The following is a 5,195-nucleotide window of genomic DNA, read 5'->3' as shown; positions in this document are numbered from 1 at the left end:
ACTATAGGCCACTAGGATATTGGCCATGCTTTCAGAAATAAGATATTTACATTACATTTGGACAGAAAAATCTAATTCTATTCTGTTTTAGAGGGCAAGTAATTTTGCAATAGAAGGAAGGGCATGAGCAATGTGATAGACAAACACAGCATCAGAAACAATTGCATTCGTCACCGATTCCAAAAACACATCGATTCCCTATAAAGGCCATGGGGATTGTTGAGTTAAAATCAGCTTGACATATCACGTCAAGAGGCCCAATATTAGAGACAGAGATAGATGGACAGGCAGAAAGAGAGGGAGAGAGAGAAAGGTGAAGAGAGAGATGATAGATGGACAGATGGATGGATGGAGGGAAGGATAGACAGATAAAGTAACTGATTCAAATGTGTGTGCTGTCTTTGTTTGGCCCTGTGTGTGTGCGTGTGCGTGTGCGTGTGCGTGTGCGTGTGCGTGTGTGTGTGTGTGTGTGTGTGTGTGTGTGTGTGTGTGTGTGTGTGTGTGTGTGAGTGTGTGAGAGAGAATATGTCTCAGTGACAGTGACAGTGTGTGATGTGAAAGGGGTCGATGTCTGTATTTATAGGCCTGACTGGAAAGGGCCTGTCTGCCTGCCTGCCTGCTCTGCCTGCTCTGCCTGCCTGCCTGCCTGCCTGCCTGCCTGCCTGCCTGCCTGCCTGCCTGCCTGCCTGCCTGCCTGCCTGCCTGCCCGCCCTGTCTGCCTGCCCCGCCTGTCTGCCTGCCTGCCTGCCTGCCTGCCTGCCTGCCTGCCTGCCTGCCTGCCTGCCCGCCCCGCCTGCCTGCCTGCCTGCCTGCCCGCCCGGGCAGCACGGATGATGTTAGCAGCCAGAAATATCAGGTCCTCTCTGCCAATAGAAGTGATTCGCCCGTTATTAATATCATTAGTGGCAGATTAGCGATGTGGGTTACTGACCCGTGACTGCCTCCTCTTCCACGAGGGAATGCCACAGGCACGGACACAGACAGGCCAGAGTGCAGCCGGGACCAGACGACTGTACGTGACCGTATGTGGGCTTATGATGTGGACAAATGGCCATCGGATTGGACATGGTTATTCTAAGCAAGCTAATGCAGTGGAAAATAAATCACCTAAATCGAGTCTCCTGCAACATTTGTGATTGTGTGCACGTGTGTGTGTGTGTGTGTGTGTGTGTGTGTGTGTGTGTGTGTGTGTGTGTGTGTGTGTGTGTGTGTGTGTGTGTGTGTGTGTGTGTGTGTGTGTGTGTGTGTGTGTGTGTGTGTGTGTGTGTGTGTGCGTGCGTGCGTGTGTGTGTGTGTGTTTGAGGGTCTGTGTAAAAAAAATGGGTACAGTGTGAAATGGGCTTAAGTTATTTGTGAAACCCACAAATAACGTTCCCATTTCCAGAACAGAATGTCTTCAGTCGGCATTTAGTAATGTTTTCTCTGTGGATAAATCTCAGGGATTCCAGCATGGCCTTGAGCGAGGAAAGGCTTCGTTAGAAAAAAACAAAAAATCAAATTATGCAAATCGGCTAAAAGTGAGAGTTGATCTGTGAGTGGGCCATATGGGGCGAGTGGGCGGGCCTCATTCAAATTCTCATAACAGATTTCCCCCGGTCTTCCTGAGTCACCACGGAAACCACCTCACAAGGATTCTGATTCACCAAACAGTGTCGGCGGCTGGAGGGAGGCTTCCTCTGTGAAGTTGTGAAGCCATGAGAGGCGTCTAGCCTGCTGTGAAATCTTGGGGAGACATCCTCCCTCCCTCGCCATCCCCATTACCATAGGGAAACTCTGTGTCGAGGCATTAACCAGCAATTAGCTTATCCTTCATTTACCTGCCATTGAGGGTAAATAGTATCTCTGTAGCTACACATGAGGCCAGACACCCAGTGTTAGTCAGCACAGCTGTACCAGACTGCATATGATAAGAAGTAGACAAAAGGCTGAGAAAAATGAAAACAAACAACTCTTGAAAATAACCACCTACTGTATAAGGGGGGAATTAAACATCAGTTAAAAGGATTTTGTTTGTGTTAAGGTGCACTGTGTAATATTTTTTGTAGTTTATTTCCAGAATTCATGCTGCCCATTTGCAAATGTTACCTTTTTCATGAATACTTACCAACACCAACAAATTCCAAGTATTCATTATGACCGGGAAAATTGCTCTTTTCTACTCAGTAAATATACATGAAAATATCAAATGTGGCAGCAGGCAGCTCAGTTTCAATGAGCAGCATAATTGCAATACCTACAGTACCCTGCCACAATCTTACACAGTGCACCTTTAATAAGCAGTTGTATTAAATGTACTCATCACCAGAGGCTCATATTGTCACCAGGCTGGGGACACAGCCGCTTGGGGTCCCCAAGCCAATAGATGGTGAGTAACGGCTCGCACTTAAATACCGTAGTGTCAATTTCAGTGCAACTTTTCATTCCCCTGAATTTTTGCTTGGGTTCCCTGCAGGCCCCAAAGTTGCTTCTGATCAACAGCGAATAGATAGAATAAGATTGAATGATCGAATAATAGAATGAATTTGGTTATCAAATCAGTTATCATCAGATTGGCTTAAATATATGACGATTGAAGGCAATAAGGTTGAAGGCAATGTCAGCATATGAAGAAACATTTTACAACACACAACGAATGCTTGATCACAGCAACAAACGTCAGAGGCAAAAACAGTAGAACATAATTATTGCAAAACAACAATGGCTTAAGATCTTTAGGCTACACAAGAATGACATGTTTTGTGTTTTCAATGTTCAGTGAAAACATAAAAAAGTGAATTTCCTGAAGCCTAGTATCCCATGTGTCACGCTGGCTCCTATGGGGGGAAACCCACTGTAGGCCCAGCAGTCTCTAATATGAAAAGAGCATGCTACAGGATCTGGCACAGTAAAACAGACCTAGATATGGAAATATTGACCCTTAACTTGCCACTCAACCTAATTCGACAAATGCAATTTTAGAGGTCAAACTAGACTGTTCACTGTCTGAAACTTTGAAGACCATGATATGAATTGGAACATCCTCCTAACCTACATTTATTAAGTTATTTTTCTGCAAATCATTATATCTAAAACTAAATCCCATTTTGACCTACATCAAGTGAAAATGCCTACTCTCTTGACCATCAACTTTCCAGTCAACCTAAATCGATAAATACAACTTTTAAAGGTCAAACCAGACTAACTTTGTAGTAAAACAGACCTAGATACGGTAATATTGACCCTTAACTTGCCAGTCAACCTAATTCGATAAATGCATTTTTAGAGGTCAAACTATACTGTTCACTGTCTGAAACTTTGAAAATCATGTTATGAACTGGAACATCCAAGTCATACATGTATGAAGTTATTTTTCTTCAAATCATCATATCAAAAACTATAACCTATTTTGACTCGCATCAAATGAAAAAAGACCTCATTACTCTCTTTCCCAGTAACCTAAAAAAACACTAACATTAATGCAGAATAAACAGGGTGAACAAGAGCTTATGTCATAAACCACCAAAATGATCGCAGTCGCTTAATCTGCCCTGGGACCATCTTACACAACAGCAATTGTCAGGATGTATTTTTCATATATTTATTTATTTACTTTGCGTAATGGAAGCATGCCCCAAGGCTTTGCCTCGTGGCCGTATGATTCATCAACGCCCCTATGTGGCCAGAATAAGAACAGCATGTAATGTAGAAGAATGGAAGCTGTCACAGACTTCATCATGGTGGTACCTTTCTGTTCAGAGCAGTTGAACGAATTTGCTGTATTTAGGGTGTTTAACATGGCTAATCTTAGCAGTCATTATGTGGACATGCATTATGGAGGGCATTACTGACTTCTTTGCAATACCTTCTGTATAGTCCAACAATTTGTTGTCTTGACTGGAATGTTTCAGCATGGCTAATGGCATATTTGCAATACCTTTCTGTTCAAATGCATCATTTGCAGAATGTTTGTATTAAGCATGGACAGAATGAGCTCTTGCATACTTGGCCATGCAGTCATTTCATTAACTCTGCAGGACACACATCCATCCACAGGTTCCCACTTGGCACCGTCCCCAGCTTCAGTAGCAGCACCATGCCTGGCTGTGACCGCTGACCTGTCTGTCTGCCTCCCCGTTGCCAAAGGTTAGTCATTGACCTCAAACAGTCTGCTCCGGCGTTGCCAAGGTGCGTCTGGGTTTTTTGGAACGTGCAGCAGCCGACGCCTGACTGGCTCAGGAGCAGGCAGGCGGGCGGCCCAGGTGGTGGATGGGGGATGTCTACATCTGGCGCTGGGCTGGTCGGGGCTCCAGGTTGCACGACAGACGGCTGTGATTCACAGCGATGTTGGGGAGAGGAGAGTGTGACCTGTGCACCAGGGGTGTTGGAGGAGCACCGTTGTCTATAGTGAATGGGCCTACCTGGAGTCTCTCTCTCTCTATGTCTCTCTCTCTCTCTCTCTCTCTCCTTCTTTCCCTCTCTCCATCTCCTTCTCTCTCACTCTCTCTCTCTCCTTCTCTTGGTCCCGAATGGGCCTACCTAGAGTCTCTCTCTCTCTCTCTCTCTCCTTCTCTTGGTCCCGAATGGGCCTACCTAGAGTCTCTCTCTCTCTCTCTCTCTCTCTCTCTCTCTCTCTCTCTCTCTCTCTCTCCCCCTCCCCATCTCTCTTTCTCTCTCCCTCTCTCTCTATCTCTCCCTCTCCTTCTCTCTCTCTCTCTCTCTCACTCTCTCTCTCTTCGTCTCTTGGTCCCGTCAAGCTAAATTTAGCCAGAGCCAGCAGACAGGCTATTATTCAGATGCTTCACATCTGTTCGCCCCGCAGGCGCTTGCTCATGTCAGTCTGACTCACAGGTAACGCTAAGAAGGTTGTCTCAGGTGTGCACAAGAAACAAGTTCTTCTTTATTATTATTTTACAGCTTTTCGCTGCGAAGCCAAGTCTGGGGCCTCAATAATATTAAACTCATCTCGACTCAAAGCTCCGAAAGCACGATTTTTTGAGACAAGGTGCGAAGCGAGTTAATCTCTTATAATCAAGAGCCCTTTCTTCTGCAGTCATTATTGTGTTTCGTAAACAACCTCGGTGGTCACACAACATCACGAGCTTATCAAGGGTGACATATCAACGTTTGACAGGTATCAGCTAGGAACATGCCCTTCTCTCCAGACGGGCTGTCAGGATGAATACCTGCTTGTATTTTTGAATGTTCGGCATGAGGGC

The sequence above is a fragment of the Engraulis encrasicolus genome, chromosome 5 (genome assembly GCF_034702125.1).
Source record: "Engraulis encrasicolus isolate BLACKSEA-1 chromosome 5, IST_EnEncr_1.0, whole genome shotgun sequence".
NCBI classification, from domain to species: domain Eukaryota; kingdom Metazoa; phylum Chordata; class Actinopteri; order Clupeiformes; family Engraulidae; genus Engraulis; species Engraulis encrasicolus.
The sequence above is the reverse complement of the archived record's forward strand: the minus strand, read 5'-3'. Positions refer to the sequence as shown.